The sequence below is a fragment of the Pelodiscus sinensis genome, chromosome 4 (assembly GCF_052426305.1).
Source record: "Pelodiscus sinensis isolate ZL-2025 chromosome 4, ASM5242630v1, whole genome shotgun sequence".
NCBI lineage: Eukaryota > Metazoa > Chordata > Testudines > Trionychidae > Pelodiscus > Pelodiscus sinensis.
Genome location: NC_143055.1, coordinates 63434874 through 63454364, shown reverse-complemented (window position 1 = coordinate 63454364; position 19491 = coordinate 63434874). Strand labels below are relative to the sequence as shown.

The following is a 19491-nucleotide window of genomic DNA, read 5'->3' as shown; positions in this document are numbered from 1 at the left end:
ACACATGCCCCATTCCTGGCTCCTGCACATTACCTACAGCCCAGCCTTAACAACTACAACCCTGGCTTCATCAAGAAGTGGTTACCACAGTAACATCTTTGGAAAGTGAAACCTGGGTGTGGTAAATTGCCACAGTAACAAGACAGTTTGAGGTACTGTTTGCTACACCCAGATTTGCACCTCCTTCTTCTAACTTCTGGCACAGTGTTTCACTTCTGGAGTGTGTGAGTGATGATATTTAAGTCAACATTTTAGTTGGGGCTGTTTCTCACTTGCTTGGGCTGACAAGCTATACCTGTTTAGATTCTAAATAAATATACAATTATATTTGGTAACCTAATAATCAGACACAGATTATATCATGGGATAGTATTTCCATGGCTTTTAAAGATTTGATTTGGAAAGAATCAGAAAAGGAGTTTTAAATGTGTGGGAGCAGATTCATTCCAGGGTTGGACTGAAGAATCATAGAATACTAGAACTAGAAGGGACCTCGAGAGATCATCAAGTCCAGTCCCCTGCGCTCATGGAAGGACCAAGCATGGTCTGTATCATCCCTGAGGGTACATCTACACTGCACTATTTCAGGTTACCAAAGGTCTACCCCAAGACTAGCTACCCCAAGTCTTAACAAGCCACCTGTTATTTTGAAATATTTTTCGAAATAACAGGTATGTTACTTTGGCATTCTGGTAACCCTTGTGGAACCAGGGTTAACGAATGTCTCAAAATAGCTTGTTATTTCAAAATTTGGCGCTGTGTAGCCAATCCAAATTTTGAAATAGCCAATTTCCAAATTCAATTGAAATAAGATACTCAATTTGTGTAGCACAATTTGCGTATCTTATTTCAAGTTTAAGTGCTGTGTAGACTCATACTGAGAGATGTCTGTCTAACCTGCTCTTAAATATCTAAAGTGATGGAAACACCGCAACCTCCTTAGGTAATTTATTCCAGTGTTTAACCACCCTAACGGTTAGAAAGCTTTTATGAATATCTAAGCTAAACCTCCCCTGCTGCAGTTTAAGTCCATTGATTCTTGCCCTACCTTCCAGAGAAGAACAATAAACATGATTAAAGGTTAAGAAAACATGACCTATGAGGGAAGACTAAAAGAATTGGTTTTGTTTAGTTTAGAAAAGAGAAGACTGAGAAGGGACATGAAAGTTTTCAGGTACCTAAAAAAGTATTACAAGGAGGAGGGAGAAAAACTGTTCTCCTTGACCTCTGAGGATAGGACAAAAGGCAATGGGTTTAAAATGCAGCAAGGGAGCTTTAGGTTGGACATTAGGAAAAACTTCCTAATTGTCAGGGTGGTTAAACACTGGAATAAATTGCCTAGGGAAATTGTGGAATCTGGCAATATTTAAGAACAGGTTAGATAGACATATATCAGGGACGGGGCGGCCTGTGGCTATAGGCCAATTCAGCCGTCGCCTAGGGCGCCACCTTTAACAGCACCCTATGATGACGTCACGGGGTGCCCGATGATGACATCACCTCATTGATGGCCATGCAGGTGGGGGCTCCGATCGCGCGTTCCGCCTGGGGGACCAGCTGCTGCAGCCCACCTCGGGCCGCTCCTGATCAGGGATGGTCTTGACGGTGCTTGGTCCTGCTGTGAGGGCAGGGAACTGGACTTGATGATCTCTCGAGGTCCCTTCCATCTCTAATATTCTATGCTTCTATGGTTCCAGTGTCTCCCTGTGCTCTCCTATAGTCGAAGACCAGACTTGTATTTTGTCTATTGAATTTTGTGACTTTTTTTGTCATCTGGGAGGAGAGAATCTTTCCTCTTTGCCCTCTTGTTGACTTCCTGATAAGCAATGAGAGTTTTGCTGTGAGAGGCCGCATACACTCAGGACTTCTCTTTGTGAGGTGATGTGGAGGACAGCAGCCGAGCCAAGTGGACTCTGGTGATGCCCCACTTAACAAGTCCTACAATAAATCTTACTCTGTAGCTGGGTTAGGTGATGATGGTTCTATGTAAGATTAGCCAAGCTTTCTTGTGATAGTAGACAGATCTGCTAAGAGTTATACAGAGCCTACTGTTATTCACTGAACCAAATTGTGAATGGAGTAAATTGCTGAGGTGATGATACCAAAGGGCTATTATTTGTAGAATAAATCTGGTTGGGAAGCTGCAGGCAGGGGCAGGGAGAGCAGACACAGCTGGGAGCAAATCCCTATACCTGGGTAGGGAGTCTTGACCTCCCCTTGTCCAGCAAACTCGGCGGTTCAGGACCACTCATGTCCCAAGGTTGCTGGACGAGAGAGGGTCGACTTATATTGCATCTTGACAGTGGTTAGGCACCTGGTTTACTAGTCTTATGTCCATCATACTGACCAGTACTGTCTCCTTGTGTGTTTCTTGGGCAAACACAGATTAATTTTTACTGTTTGTATGGCTCCTAACACATGCACAGATTTTCACAGAGCTGAAAAAAAATTGAAAGTAGCAGAATATGATAGGTCAAATATGGATAGAAACTGAATATTTGATTACCTTTTGGTAGATGTGATGGAAGAGAATCTAACTGGGCTTCTTGAGACATGACATTTCACTTATAGATTTATCAAAATTGAATTTGTGGCCTTACTGAAGTCAAAAGATTTTGCCATTGATTTCTTTTTGGGTCAGGATTGAAACCTACTATATTTTGTGAATTATCAAAATCACAAAAAATAATTTCTGAACAATAATTCCACTCTAGGCAATCTTTTATCTATTTTAAAACTTTGTGTTACACTTCTGTCATCACCAATCTATGTTTAGCCTTACAATATGTTTCTCTAAACACAGGGGCTACGTCTACATTGGCCCCTTTTCCGGAAGAGGCATGTTAATTTCAGCGATCATAATAGGGAAATCCGCGGAGGATTTAAATATGCCACGCGGCATTTAAATAAAAATGTCCGCCGCTTTTTTCCGGCTTTTAGAAAAGCCGGAAAAGAGCGTCTACACTTTGAAGTAGGAATAAGATCCTCCGGAAAAGGGCGCTTTTTCCGGAGGATCGGGGCCAGTGTAGACGCTCTTTTCCGGCTTTTCTAAAAGCCGGAAAAAAGCAGCGGACATTTTTATTTAAATGCCGCGGGGGATATTTAAATCCCCCACGGATTTCTCTATTACGATCGCTGAAATTAACATGCCCCTTCCAGAAAAGGGGCCAATGTAGACGTAGCCAGTTATTCTTAATCACTGTGGGTATATCTACACTACAGCACTAATTCGAACTAACTTAATTTGAATTAGTTAATTCGAACTAAGCTAATTCGAACTAGTGCATCTAGACCTAAAAACTAGTTCGAATTAGCATTTTGCTAATTTGAACTAGCATGTCCACATTGAGTGGACCCTGAACCAAAGTTAAGGCTGGCCGGAAGCAGTGCCGGCAGGACATCAGATTAGGATTTAGAGCGTGGAGCTGCTATCGCAGGCTAGCCGAGGGCTGTGCTTAAAGGGACCCCACCCCGGACAAACAGTTCTCAGGGGTTCCCCGCTCGTTTGTCTAACTCGATGAGGGACAGCAAAGCAGTCCTGGCTTGGAGTGCCCTGAATGCCCACACTCGGCAAATCACAGCACTCAGCCATCAGCCCGGCTGCACTTGCCGCAGGCTGCCATCCGGGGGGGGGGGGGAGTTATCGGGGGGCTGCAGGAGAGCTACCACCCGGAGGAGCCCGCAGAGCCACCCCAGTCCTCCCCATCGGGGGCTCGTACCCCATACCTCCCTCACCTCCTTCCACTAACCCCTCTCTGGCCCCCATTCCTGATGTACAAAATAAAGGACACGTGTTCAAAAATAGAAACTCTCTTTATTGAACAAAACTCGGGGAGACTGGGAAAAGGAGGTGGGAGAGGGGATGGCAACGAAAATGATCAGGGGTTTGGAACAGGTCCCATATGAAGAGAGACTAAAGAGACTGGGACTTTTCAGCTTAGAAAAGAGGAGACGGAGGGGGGATATGATAGAGGTCTATAAAAGCATAAGTGGTGTGGAGAGGGTGCATAAATAAATGTTCTTCATTAGTTCCCATAATAGAAGGACTAGAGGACACCAAATGAAATGAATGGGTAGCAGGCTTCAAACTAATAACAGAAAGTTCTTTTTTACAAAGCAAATAGTCAACCCGTGGAACTCCTTGCTGCAGGAGGCTGTGAAGGCTAGAACTATAACAGAGTTTAAAGAGAAGTTAGATAAAGTCATGGAGGTTGGGTCCATGGAGTGCTATTAGCCATGGGGTAGAAATGGTGTCCCTGGACTCTGTTTGTGGAAGGCTGGAGATGGATGGCACGAGACAAATGGCTTGGTCATTGTCTTCGGTCCATCCCCTCCGGGGTAGCTGTGTTGGCCACCGTTGGCAGACAGGATACTGAGATAGATGGACCTTTGCTCTGACCCAGTACGGCTGTTTTTATGTTCTAAGCTCAGGGCTCAGGGTCGGGGGTCGCACAGGACCACCTTGATTTTCATGCAAACCTGCTCCTAGGTGGCCAGGCTGGCAGCTATCCTGCCCTAGACAGCCACTTTCCTGTGCCTAGTGCGGAGGTTGTGGATGATGTCCACGATCTCCGCACTAGACCAGGCGGGCGCTCGCCTTTTGCGGCCCCGGGCAAGCTCCTGGGAGCCGCCAGCCTGGTCCCGGGATGAGGCGGAGGGCTGGGTGGCAGCGGGTGGCTGGCTCGTGTCGTGCCAGGTGCAGGGTCAGCTGGCTGGGTGCTGGCAGGCTTGCACCTGGCATGGGCACCGTAGCCAAACCATGGCCCTTTAAGGGCTCCGGGGCCGGGAGGGGGCACAAAAGTTTCCCTGGTGGTGCCCAGAGTGGCCACCAGGGCAAGCTGGGGAGGGCTAGCCTCCCACTAGTTCGAATTAAGTGGCTACACAGCCCTTAATTCGAACTACTTAATTCGAACTAGGCGTTAGTCCTCGTAGAATGAGGTTTACCTAGTTCGAATTAAGTGCTACGCTAGTTCAAATTAAATTGGAACTAGCGGTTTGTATGTGTAGCGCCTATGAAAGTTAGTTCGAATTATCTTTGTAGTGTAGAAATACCCTGTTGTATTAGTGTTGGGAATGCAATGACATTATTTGTTTGTTTGTTTGTTTGTTTGTTTGTTTATTGAATGACATCACATTTTGTATAAATCGAAGTGATTAAAAACTCTGATCATGTTAGACTATTTTGTGACCACACAGAATACTATCTGGTATGTTTATAGACTTAGCCTCAACTCAGCTGATGTCCTTTTATTGTGTGTCACCATAACAGGGATGGTAAACAATATTATACATATAATTTTCTAGAGGGGCACAAATTTTTCCCATTATGTATTTCATTCTCCTCTTCATCTCTTATTATACCTTTCGTCCCATACATGGACCCCTTTTCCCACATCGCCCTAGGCTCTATATGCCCCCTCCTTCCCTTTCCACTCTGTTTTTCCATTTTTACCTTTACTACCATTCTTACTTTTCTTTTATGTCTGAGGCCTGATCTATACTGCTGTTGATCTAAGTCATGCAACTTCAGCTAAACTTAGGTATACTTATTGAGGTACCTTCATCACAGTAAGTTGACAACTTATGCCCACCCATTTACTCCCTTGACTCTTCTCATTCTAGCGGAGCACTGGAGTCAACAGGAGAGCGCTCCATAATCGATTTATCACAAAGTGCTCTCCTGTTGACTCCAGTGCTTTGCTAGTACAAGAAGAGTCCAGGGAGTTAATGGGAGGACATCAGTTGTTGATTTACCACAACTGATAAACCAGACTGGATTTATTGCTGCCCATCATTCCAGAGGGTAGTGAAGACATGTCTTAAGAGATGAGTCTTTCAAGGTGTCCACATCTGAACTTTATTGAGAGGAAAGACAAATCTGAGATGGAAGCTATTGTTATTCCAGGAGGTACTAACGGTTGTCAAAGAATCATTGACACCTTGAATGAGTGGGTCTAACAATCAGAGTATTCCAGACCTGGTTGAAGCTGCTGGCTCTGCTAACTGTATGAAAGGGCTCCCTGTGCCCCCATTTTCCCTTTCTAGTTTTCTGAATTTCATGCCCAAAGCATTCCCTGAAACTTTCGAATTAATTAGGTGCAGCATTCTTAAGCTAGAGAAATAGAGAAATGTCATAAGGTTGGCTCAACCAAGCTCAGCTAAAAATTTTATTAAGCGTAATGTTAAAAATGTATATAATATGCAGATTAAGAAAAGAGAGTACATCTGGGTACAAATCACTTCAGGTTATGAAGTAAATAGACTCATCATAATATTGTTGTTGTTTTTTCTAGACTCAGGATAATGCACCTGATATCACACCAAAATCATTATGTACATACATTCTTTGAAATTATTTTTGAATCTGCTTTTACCTCTGTTTGGTTAGTTAAAGAAGAAAATGTATCTTCAGATTTATCCACTCAGTTGTTAGCTGTGTATGTAGTGCTTCTATCTGTGGCAATAATACATTGGATTTGCTTGATCCATTTAGGCATAGCCAACGATGGTAGCCCCTCTGGGAATTAACACATACTGAAAATTCTTCAATACCACTATGACGTTCTGTTGTCAATGTAGCTATCTATTTGCTGTATAGTCTGTCAGTTCCTCTGGCTGATGATCAGGAGTTGGGCCACAGCCTTTCCTATTCCCATGTTGTTTTATAGTAAATCAGGCATGACATTTCTTTGCATATTACAGTGCCTGAAGTTCTGCCTGACCCTGATCTGGTCATGTTAGGTGGTCACGTGCTCCCCGTCCTTACCCGGTCCTTTTCCCCGACCACCTATTTGCTCCCACACTATGTGGGGCCCTTGCCCAAGCCAAGCATTGCAGGGAAGGGCAACCGTGTGGGCTTCTTGCTACTCAAAGTGCTATCTATCACTCGTACCTGCTGTAGATGGGATCCAGACCGAATAGAGAGGGTTCAGGTGGGAAAGGGAGACTCGGGCCCTCCAACTCTCAGCCCAGGACCCTAAAGACACAGGGACTCTCTGTCCCTGTCTCAACTGGTGGGGTTGTTGCCCTCAACTTCCCAGCCCACAGGCTTGCAACTCCTATGCCCGTTCTGGGCTACTTGCTTTCCCCCTGTTCCCCCTTCCGTATGCCCCCTACAGGGCCATCCTTAGCCATAGGCAGAATAGGCAGTTGCCTAGGGCACCAGTATTTCTGGGGCACCAATACTGTAAGCTTATGTTTGTGTTGCTAAGAGCAAGTCAGGCATAGGGGCACCAGTTTAATAATCCCTCCTAGGGCACCATAAATCCTAAGGATGGCCCTGGCCCCCTAGCTGGGACCTCACAACCGCTTCCTGGCCACTCACACCAGACTCCCCCTCGGCCGGCCCGGTACCCATCCTGTTTTTGCTCCCCTGCCTCCTCCCTTCTCCTCCTTCTGGGTCCTTGTCCCGCATCTGGGGGAAGATCTCCCTTTCTCTTCTCCCTCCCCCTGGCATTCTGAGGGCACCTTTTTGAGAGGCCCACTCCTCACAGGCCCCTCCCCTTGTGGAGGCGTTGGGGCATTCCCTCACGCCCAACATGCCCCCTCCACTTCCGGCCTCGGTGGGCATCGCGCTGGCCGGTGCGTCCCCCACCTCATGCCTGAGCCCCGCCGGTTCTGGGCCCAAGTTTGCATCCGCACCGTTCTGGGCACGAGTGCGGGGCTGTATCGGCCCATCACAGGGCACCATCAGAATGTTCAGTTCTTTGTACATTCCCTACCCAGAATACATCAATATAAGTGTCAGGAAGAATATAAGGATATACCTGCCTCCTTAGTGTACCTGGCTAGCCCTTTGATTTTAGGTGCCATCTTTGCCTGATGTTAGCCTAGTGACATTCCCTTGCAGTAGGTTGCATGTCTGTCTGCTTCCAATTATTTGTTTTTTCTTTCTCTGTCACTCCACATTTTCTTTGGCTGTTTCAGCTATTGCTTGTTTGCTTTTCTTCCACATTGATGCTTTCTGCCTGACATGGCTCTCAGCTTGTTGCTTCAATTAACTTTTCAGTGGACCCCCGGCAACTTGCATTGTCTCCTACTGTTTCTTCCTATCTTCCTGCTGCTTTTTATCACTTTGCTTGGCTTTTTGGTGATCGCTAGTCAACTGCCTAGACTATTGTTTGGAGCACTAGTGATTCCCTGTTGATTTTATCACTCGTTCCCTACAGATCGTTTGTTAAACTTTTATTTCATTCTCCAGGTTTCTTGCTGGGCCCTCCATAACGCAGATCTGATAGAGTACCTTTGCCAGAAATTTTCAATTTATCAAATAGATATTTAATTTATTTCACAGAAAAGCAAGCAGTGCACACACACAAAAATAACCTGGAAATGAAACTAAGGTGTTATATTTGAAAAATGTGGACTATATGGTTGTAATTTTTGTTAATACAGGTTGAACTTCCCAAATTTGGGACTCTCTGGTCTGGCAACATCTGTGGTCCAGTAGGGCTATGGATGTTGCTAGACCAGAGTTCTGGAGGTGGTAGAGGGATCCAACTGAGAGAACGCGGGGCTGGGGAGCCCTGGCTGGGCCAGGAGAAGCTAGACTAGGTGGCAGGAGAGGAGATCCCACCCTAGCTCAGGAATGCCTGGCATCAGCTGGGCCAGGTGGCCATGGAATACCAGCCCCACCTAGGGAACCCCAGCTGCAGCCGTGCAAGTGGTGGAAGTTGGCCCAGCCGGGGACTCCTATGTAGCAGCAACAGGGTTTGCAGTGGTCGGGCGGTGGAACCTGCAGCTGAAGCTGGGCTGGCAGCATCTGGGTGGCCCCAGGCCAGTATCCTGTGAAATGCCATGTGACAGCATGGCCGGCAGCAGCCACGCTGTCCTGGCCAGGAATTCCAGGAGACCTTGGGGCAGTGTGTTGGCAGTAGGATGGGGAGCCCGTGACAGGCCAGTGTTAATGAGGCCAAGGACAGGGCAGGGAACCCAAGGGAGAGGAGCCTGGGAGCAGAGCAGCCAATGGGAGGGCACTGACCTCCCCTGGTCCAGCAAATTCCCTGGTTTTGGACAGCTCAGGTCCCAAGGGGGCAGACCAGCGAGTTTCAACCTGTACTACATTGCTGCTCTTTTCACCTAGGGTATGTCTACACTACAGCACTAATTCAAACTAACTTAATTCGAATTAGTTAATTTGAACTAAGTTAATTTGAACTAGTGCATCTAGACCTAAAAACTAAATCAAATTAGTGTTTTGCTAATTCGAACTAGCATGTCCACATTGAGTGGACCCTGACCTGAAGTTAAGGCTTCACGGAACAGGTGCTGGCAGGGCATCAGGTTAGGAGTTAGAGCATGGAGCTGCTGCCTCAGACTAGCCAAGGGCTGTGCTTAAAGGGACCCGACCCCCACCCCGGACAGACAGTTCGCAGGGGTTCCCGCTTCCTTGTCTACCTCGATCAGGGACAGCAAAGCAGTCCTGTCTTGGAGTGCCCTGAGTTCCCACAATCGGCACATCACTGCACTTGGCCATCAGCCCGGCTGCACTTGCCGCAGGCTGCCATCCGGGGGGGTCAGCCAGGGGGCAGTCAGGATCCAGGAGACCCTGCAGGAGAGCTTCCACCCCGAGGAGCCCGCAGAGCCACCCCAGTCCTCCCCATCGGGGGCTCGTACTCCATTCCTCCCTCACCTCCTTCCACTTACCCCTCCCTAACCCCCCTTCCTGATGTAAAAAATAAAGGACACGTGTGTTCAAAAATAGAAACTCTCTTTATTTAACAAAACTGGGGAGGAGGGTTAACCACTGGGGAGACTGGGAAAAGGAGGTGGGAGAGGGGAAGAGACAGGGTGGGAGAGGGGAGGGGGAAACCTGGGAGGAGGGAGCTGGAAATAGGAAGCCAGGGGAAGAAGGAGGAGGGGAAGTATAAAATTATGGTATGCCATATCTTCAGTACTGTGTACAGATGTTGTCTCCTCACCTCAAAAGAGATGTTTTGGCCTTGGAAAGGGTTCAGAAAAGGGCAACTAAAATGATTAGGGGTTTGGAACAGGTCCCATATGAAGAGAGGCTAAAAAGACTGGGACTTTTCAGCTTAGAAAAGAGAAGACTGAGGGGGGATATGATAGAGGTCTGTAAAATCATGAGTGGTGTGGAGAGGGTGCATAAAGAAAAGTTCTTCGTTGGTTCCCATAATAGAAGGACTAGAGGACACCAAATGAAATGAATGGGTAGCAGGATTCAAACTAATAAAAGAAAGTTCTTCTTCAGAAATCAGTCAGCCTGTGGAACTCCTTGCCACAGGAGGCTGTGAAGGCTAGAACTATAACAGAGTTTAAAGAGAAGTTAGATAAAGTCATGGAGGTTGGGTCCATGGAGTGCTATTAGTCAGGGGGTAGGAACGGTGTCCCTGGCCTCTGTTTGTGGAAGGCTGGAGATGGATGGCACGAGACAAATGGCTTGGTCATTGTCTTTGGTCCATCCCCTCCGGGGTACCTGATGTTGACCGCTGTTGGCAGACAGGCTACTGAGCTAAATGGACCTTTGGTCTGACCCAGTATGGCCGTTCTTATATTCTAAGCTCCGGGCTCAGAGTCTGGGGTCTTACTGGACCACCTTGATTTTCATGCAAACCTGCTCCTCGGTTCGCATGTGGCCTTTGGTGGCCAGGCTGGCAGCTATCCTGCTCTAGACGGCCACTTTCCTGTGCTTAGTGCAGAGGTTGTGGACGTTGGAGGCCTCCCCCCAAAACCTGGATGAGGTCCACCATCTCCGCACTAGACCAGGTGGGCGCCCACCTCTTGTGGCCCCGGGTAGGCTCCTGGGAGCCACCACCCTGGTCCCGGGAAGAGGCAAAGGGATGGGTGGCAGCAGGTGGCTGGTTCATGCCGTGCCAGGTGCAGGGTCTGCTGGCTAGGTGCTGGCAGGCTTGCACCTGGCACAAGCACCGTAGCCAGACCGTGGCCCTTTAAGGGCTCCAGGGCTGGGAGTGGGGCAGAAGAGTTTCCTTGGTTTGGCCCAGAGTGGCCACCAGGGCAAGCTGGGGAGGGCTAGCCTCCCACTAGTTCGAATTAAGTGCCTACACAGCCCTTAATTCGAACTACTTAATTCGAACTAGGCGTTAGTCCTCGTAGAATGAGGTTTACCTAGTTCGAATTAAGTGCTCCACTAGTTCAAATTAAGTTCGAACTAGCATTTTGTATGTGTAGCGCCTATGAAAGTTAATTCGAACTAACGGCTGTTAATTAGAATTAACTTTGTAGTGTAGACATACCCCTAGTGACTTGTTTGGCAACTACCCCTTCTTGCAAACTTCAGTTGATTCCTTGAAGAGGGTTTCTGTAAAAATGATAGTATCTTTTGCCATCAAATTATAGCAAAAAATGTGGGTCTTCTAGATTTTCTATTATTTTTTGTGCTGCTCTGTCTTGATTGTACCAATGTCTAGTAATTCCCAAGAATACTACAAATGTATTATATCAAATATATATGTATACGTATACAATGTACAGATAATATCAGGCCCCTAGGTAGGAATTTCTTGGGGGGGGTGAGCTGTGGGAGAGGCTAATATCTGCCTCCTACCCCCGTGGCCTAACTTTGCCCCCAGCCTCACTCCTGGGTGAGGAAGGGGAGGAATCTCAGTCTTCCCCAGCAGGCTGGAGAACAGGGTTGGGAGGCTGGGGCAGTGTGTCTCGTTGCTTTCCCCCCGCAAGCCAGAGCACAGGGGAGAGAGGTTGGGACGCCGCCCCTGCCTTCCCTATGTTGGCTGAAATTGGGCCCATGGCAGACCATGAAGGACCATGATGAACCCTTCGCATCCCCACTTTCTATGGGCCTAGATTAACAACTAGTTCTGTTGCTCTCTATTTTGACTGAGTCAGGAAGCACTACCTGTTAAGTTTTAGAATCATAGGTCTGAAAGAGTTGGAAAGAAGCCATCATGTTCAGTCCCCCGGGCTGAGGGAGGAGCAGGTAAAGTGAGACCATTGGTGACAGGTGCTTGTCCAACTTGTTCTTATAAAACTTTGAATAATAAGAATTGGGATTCCACAACTTCCCTTTGAAGCCAGTTCAAAATCTTAACTACCCTTGTAACTAGAAAGTTTATTCTAATTGTCTAACCTAAATCTTCCTTGATGCACTTCATTGCTTCTTATCTTGCCTTGTAGCCGCAGAGAACAATTGGTCACCATCTTCTTTATAATGGTCCTTAACATATTTGAAGCCTGTTATCAGGTTCTTTTTGCAAGACTAAGTATTCCTGGGTTCCTTCGTCATTGATCAGGTTTTCTAAACCTTTTATCATTTGTATTACTTTCCTTTGGAATCTTTCTATTTCTCCACATCTTTCCTAAAGAATGGCATCCTGAATTTTAAAAAGTGCTTAAGCTGAGGTCTCACCTGAGTAGAGCAGGATATGTTTTACATATAACACTCCTGTCAAAACACCCCAGAATGATACAGGTTGCACCTCTGAAAACCAGTACTGTCTGGTGCAGCAACATCCGTGGTCTGGCAGGACCATGGATGCTCCTTCACCAGAGAGTCCCAGAGCCTAATGGAAGGAGGACCAGCAGCCCAGCTGGAGCTGGAGAAAGCAGGGCTGGAGGATTCCCACAGCACTGCTGAGCCCATGGATGGGACAACCGTGGCAACTTATGGCAGCTCATGGCAGCTCACAGCAGTGTGGAGATGGGAACTGGGCTAGCCCAGGCACCCACAACAGCATGGAACCAGCAGCCATAGAAACCGGGGTGCCCATGGTAGCGCAGGGTTTGGGGCTAAAGAAGCACAGCCATGTGTGACAGCCAGCAGCAGTATGTAGTCAGGGCTAGAGAAGCTTGGCCACCTCTGGCAGCACAGGGCTGGGGAAGTCGGGCTCCATGTGGCAGCACAGGCCAGGACCTGAGAACCGTGGTCACCAAAGGCAATCCATGGTCTGGCCATCAGCAGCAGCAGCAGAAGGGGAGAGGATAGAGGGGACCAGAGGCAGGAAGCTGGCTGGCTTAGGGCCCATGTCAGGGAACCTCTCCTGGTCTGGCAAATCCCGTCATTTGGGACTGGTCAGGTCCTGACCATACTGGACAGGGAGGTTCAACCTGCATTAGCCTTTTTTGCAACTACATCACATTACTGACTCCTATTCAGTTTGTGATCTACTATAACCCCTAGATACTTTTCTGCGGTATTACCTTTTATCCAGTCACAACAATCCCTAGGAGAGAGGGGAGTCAATTAATCATTCCCAGGGCCAATTGTGCCAACCCATGGGACCCAGAACCATCACCTCTATTTGCTGTACCTCAGGGACCACTCTGTACCCAGTTATACCTTATTTTGGAGCTGTAAAAATCATTTTTTCCTCCCTAAGTGAAGTACTCTGCACTGTCTTTATTACATTTCCATCTTGTTGATTTCAAATTGATTCTTCAGTTCGTCAGGTTTGTTTTGAAATCTAATGCTGTCCTCCAAAGCATCAGCAATCCATCAGTGGTGTCATCCCCAAATTTTATAAGTATACCTTCTATTCCATTATCCATTAAAAGGCCATGTATATTAGTTACTAATATCATTGCCAAACTCTAAGCATTTGGGATGAGGGTTTCCATGCCAGATGTCTACCTCAAGTTGAATAAAAATAAAAACAAAAACAAAAACCACCCCCACCTCCACTTCTGGTGACCTTTTATTTCAGAAGCTCCAGTAATCACTGCTTTGGTCCCAACCTGTGACTCCAGAATCTACACTGCCTTTTGTGGGTCCATATTCAACCACCCATATCCCAGACTACCTAGTGCCCTCCAAACAGGTGGCCACTCTAGACCTTTTTTGTGGTGTAGCATGGGAAAACTTGACTGTCCACTAAACTTGACCTTCAAAGAGACAAAGAATGTTGGTCTGTGAGATTCTTTTGGTGGACTCCAGGAGCACAAGTTCAGTGGAGCTACATCTACACTATGGACCAATAGGGCTTGAACCCTGTGTCTCAGCTTAACTCAGGCTTGAGCCTCCACTCTCAGAGGGTGGTGGGACCCTGGGTCCAAGTGATTTGTTTTAGAAAGAAGAAGGGTTAGACTTGAGCCTGAATTTAAACCCTAGACTTCTACTGCAATGTAGACATACCCACAGAGATTAAGTGAACGCTGTTAGGGCATGTCTACACTAGCCCCCTAGTTCGAAGTAGGGAGGCTAAAGTAGGCATTCGAAGTTGCAAATGAAGCCCGGGATTTAAATATCCTGGGCTTTATTTGCATCTTCCCATCCAGGCGCCATTTTTAAATCCCCTTTGTCCAAACTAACTGCCCGTGGCTATAAGCGGCAGTCAAACATTAACTCGGACTAAGTCCTTAGTTTGAGTTAACTGTTACACCTCATTCCATGGACTTAGTCCGAGTTAATGTTTGACTGCCGCTTGTAGCCACGGGCAGTTAGTTCGGACTAAGGGGATTTAAAAAGGTGCCCGGACGGGAAGATGCAAATAAAGCCCAGGATATTTAAATCCCGGGCTTCGTTTACAACTTTGAATGCCTACATTAGCCTCCCTAGTTTGAACTAGGGGGCTAGTGTAGACATACCCCTAGATTAGTTAGTAGATTGGTGTAGCAGTTTGTGACTCAACGCCACAATGTCTTCTGCTGGTCATTCCAGAAATCAGCTCAGTCCAGCTCCAAGAGCCCTCTCCTGGTGGTGTCTCACCCACTTTCTTTATGTCTGTCTTCTACCACTCATCAGAATCCACACCCCTCCCATAGAGTATGGTGCCCTTCCCTCTGGATTCTGTCCACAGAAGCACCCACACTCTGAAGTCCTCCTCTCCAAGGAAACCTTGTTACCACTAAACCACCACTTGCCTCAGAGACCCACTGCCATTCATCATCTAGCCCCTTCCCACAGGGGCAAACTGCAGTTTGAACTAGCACTTCATCAGTCTCAAAGGAGAATTGGACCTGCTGCCTTTTCATGTCCCGGATGCTCAACTACAGTCCTTGTACCTCCTTCGGCTGCTGTTGCTGGGCCTCAGCCTGGGGTATACACAGGCCTGAACTCTCCTGACTCATCTGGCCTTTCCCCCAGAATGTCTCTGTCTACAGCAAAATGCAGGACAATATAGCACTTTAAAGACTAACAAGATGGTTTATTAGATGATGAGCTTTCGTGGGCCAGACCCACTTCCTCAGATCAAATAGTGGAAGAAAGTAGTCACAACCATATATACCAAAGGATAGAATTTAAAAAAATGAACAAATATGAAAAGGACAAATCACATTGCAGAACAGAAGGGGGATGCGGGGGGGTGGGAAGGGGGAGGAAGGAAGGTAAGTGTCTGTGAATTGCTGATATTAAAGGTAGGGAGAGTGGGATGTTTGTGAGTTAATGGTATTACAGGTGATAATTGGGGAAACTGTCTTGGTAATGGGTGAGAAAGTTCAAAGACTTGTTAAGTCCCTGTTGGTAAGTGTCGAATTTTAACATGAATGACAGTTCAGAGGATTCCCTTTCAAGTGCAGATGTAAAAGGTCTTTGTAGCAGAATGCAGGTGGCTAAGTCATTTAGAGAGTGTCCTTTCTGGTTAAAGTGGCAAGAAACTGTTTTCTCTTTGTGATCTTGTCTGATATCTGTTTTGTGGGCATTAATCCTTTGGCGAAGTGTCTGAGATGTTTGTCCAATGTACATAGCAGACGGACACTTTCGGCACATGATAGCATAGATTATATTTCTGGATGCGCAGGAATATGTGTTCTTGATCTTATAGCTCACTTGGTTAGGTCCAATAATGGTATCAGCAGAATGAATATGTGGACAAAGCTGGCAACGGGGTTTGTTGCAAGGGAAGGTACCAGGGTTGGTATTAGTGTGGTATGTCCTGTGGTGGTTGGTAAGAATCATCTTGAGGTTAGGTGGTTGTCTATAGGAGACTATGGGTCTGTCTCCCAGAGCCTCTTTGAGTATGGTATCCTGTTCCAATATAGGCTGTAGTTTATTGATAATGTGTTGGACAGGTTTAAGTTGGGGGTTGTAGGTGATGACAAGTGGTGTTCTATTGTTGGTTTTCTTGGGTCTGTCTTGAAGTAGATGGTTTCTAGGTATTCGTCTGGCTCTTTCAATTTGCTTTTTTGTTTCTCTGGGTGGGTAGTTGAGATTTATAAATGCTTGGTAGAGATCCTGAAGCTTCTGGTCTCTGTCAGTGGGGTTAGAGCAGATGCGGTTGTATCGAAGGGCTTGGCTATAGACGATGGATCGTGTGGTGTGTTCTGGATGGGAGCTGGATGCATGTAGGTAACTGTATGAGTCAGTGGGTTTTCTGTAGAGAGTGGTGTCTAATTTTCCATTGTTGATTTGTACGGTGGTGTCCAGGAAGTGGATCTCTCGTGTAGAATGGTCCAGGCTGAGGTTGATGGTGGGGTGTAGGTTGTTGAAATCTCTGTGGAATATCTCCAGTGTTTCTTGGCCATGTGTCCAGATCATAAAGATGTCATCGATGTACCGTAGGTAGAGGAGGGGTGAAAGGGGACGGGAGTTGAGGAAACGTTGTTCTAGGTCAGCCATAAAGATGTTAGCATACTGTGGGGCCATGCGTGTACCAGAACCTTCCTTCACAGGAACGTAGGTCCTTTTCCCTCCAGAGGTAGAGCAAGAGTGAGCTCCTCCTGGCCAGTCATTTTGTTATACAGGCCTGCCAGGCTCTGATTAGTGGTCCCAAGCCCTCTTCCAGTTGGCTACCAGCATCGGCATTCTCCCAGGGCTGTTTTAACCCTTTCCATTCCAGTGAAGGGCCCCATCACAGTAGGTTAAAAGTATTTTAAATTCTCCTTTATGTTAATTGTTTTTATTGTTATGTTTAGCCTTTTGATACCTATACCAGCATGATGGAAATTGGTTTTGGTTTTTTTCAGTTTTATTGCTTTTTTAAAACCTAGAAAAGTATATACACAAGCCAATGACCATACTATTCTTATCTATTCACATACACCTCCCCCTCACACACACACTTTCAAAAAATATAATTAGAGTTACAGATTAAAATACTTAGAAAATGGCAGAACTTAGGTTCCTTATCTAACCTTAATTCTACTCTTTTGTGTGTTACAGTGTATAATAATGTTTAATTATGTGATCTCATATTATTTTTTTTCCATGGGATTCTTCCCCCTTGTACAACACAGGGAAGATGCACTCTGGAGATTAATCAGCTTTGTGTCTGTGTTGCAAAGGAGAATGTGATCTATAAGACCCCACTTCATTTGTTGCAGAAGTTAGAAGGTGTATAGTGAATTAAGCCAGAGATTGCAGGAAGGGAAAAAATGATCATATGGTTAAGTTAATTGAATATTGCCTTGCAGAATTAGATTTTCTCTGATTCTGCCATACAATTCTTGTGCAAAACTGGGCAAGTGACTCACCATCACTCACTTTTTAAGCATGTTTTTCTCGTCTGACTCCTGATATCTGATTTGTAGAAGTGCTGAGTACACACAACTGCAACTAAAATCAATGGGAGCAATGATTTGAACAAATTAAGTGCTATAAAAAGTATAAAATCAGGTCACAGTTTACCAAAATTAATCAAATGTTTGATGTTAATTGCTCCATGCCTCAGTTTCTCACGCATAAACTGGGATAACAATGCCATCTAATAGGGTATTATGAAAATACATTATTTAATAGTTCTGAAACAATCAGATACTACAGTGATGAACTCTACAATAAAGCTCATCAGGAAATCCACAATGTGGATTCAGAGAAGGCTTTGAATAGTGTGCAGTAAATAAGGGCTGTGGCAACACATTGAACAATGAAAAGAAAACAAACTATTGAATATTTAATTGAGCTCATTAAGTGATGAAACAGGGGTCCTACAGAAACAATAGTATGTGACCATGGAATTAAAGACTGTATTATAGAGCATATGCACAAGAGGGCTAAATTAGGATCGCGTTCTAACATTTCCTAAATTGTTTGTCTTTGCAAGCTTAATAATGTACTTTCATGTTTGCCCTGTTTCTGTGTGTTTGATATAAATCTAAATATGGATATTGTGTAATGGGCTCAGCCCTTCTTGTGAGTGCCCCTTGGAGTCCGAGGAGAATCTTGTAGTCTCTACCCAGCTGTCTGCAGGAGAGGAAGTGCCTGGTTTGAAGAAGAAGACCAGGCCTCTTCTTACCCCCTGTTTTGACTGCTGGCGGTTTGAGGGGACCCAGGACCACCCACTCCTTTGGGTCCCAGGACCCTATAAGTAGCAGTTACCTAATGAGTCTCAAAGTGGTTGGTTGCTGTAACGTCCCTGGGCCACTTCCCCAGGAAGCTCTTTCTCTTGGGCATTGTGGTCAAGTCCTCCCTGTCTAGGGTTCTCCAAGAGTTGCTGTTGGCTTACTGGCTAGTCTTCAGCTGTGGGACCTGGTTCTGACTAGGTATGAAGTTCAGCTCCCACTTAGAACTGTCTGGGTGCTGCTGTTCTCCCAGTCAGCCCTTAGATCTGCCTGATTTGAGCTCCATGAAGGACTGCCAAGCCCTGACGCAGGACCTTCTTTTATATCAACCTGTGGCACCCTGATTGACTACAGCAGAGGCTGCCACTCTGTTCTGCTTAGAGGATCTCTCTTCTGCTCTTGTTGCTGGTCTGGGTGCAGAAAGACCTCCAGCAGGGATGTTGGGGCCTTGTCCACCCCACTACAGCATGCATGTATTTACATATACATGTGTATTTGTGTTCTAATGGAGGTATCTCTGTTGACACACAGTTGTCTATTGAGATTTGGCATTAAAGTAGGATTAAAATCCTTGTATTTCACATGTAAATTAATGCATTGATTCTTAAAATTTGCCAAAACAAATCTTAAGAGGACAACTGAATTTTCTATGTATGATTGTGACAATAATATTATCCTTTTCCCAATAGGACTCCTGGTCCCCTTGTCCTCCACTTAGCACTCCTCTCCTTGATTCCTTGTCCTCCACTTAGTCTGCTATTTTTACCTCTGCTGGCTACCAATAAAAGAATCAGAAAGAATCGTGCTCTAGACTCACCAACAGGGATGCAGGGGACAACTGCCAAGGGACCAAGGTCATATAAATTGGCCTGGAGGTCCCCGGACACTGCCACCAGTAATGCAGTGGGGCTATGACAGGTTTTCTGTCTGCTCCATTCTGTGCCATTGCCAGAAGTGGCTGACATTGTCCCTTCAGCCTATAGGTTGCACTGCCCTTCACCTGCACTTCAATTCCCCTGTTCCCATTGGCCAGGAGTTGTGTCCAATGGGAGCTGTGGAGACAGTGCCAGTGGGCAATGGCACGAGGAGACTCCATGGCCCTACTCCCTAAGAGCTGCATCCAGAGGAGTGTTCCGATCACTTTAGGTACTAGTCAATTCCCTGACCCCTCCTACATCCAAAACTTCTTCCCAGAGCCAGCATTCCCTTCCACTCTGCAACTTACTGCCCCAAACCAGAGCCCACACCCTTCACACCTTCCCTTCCAAATTCCCTTTCAGAGCCCTCCACTCTCTCCTGCATCCAAACTTCCTTCCAGGGCCTGACCCTGCACCCACCTAC

At 46.3% G+C, this 19491-nt stretch overlaps 1 protein-coding gene across 2 annotated transcripts in view; it reads left to right on the top strand.

Annotated features, from left to right (window-relative positions):
- The window catches only part of TENM3 (teneurin transmembrane protein 3), a 2279325-nt gene that overhangs the window by 264900 nt on the left and 1994934 nt on the right, over positions 1-19491 (top strand). The gene's annotated exons all lie outside the window — the stretch shown is intronic.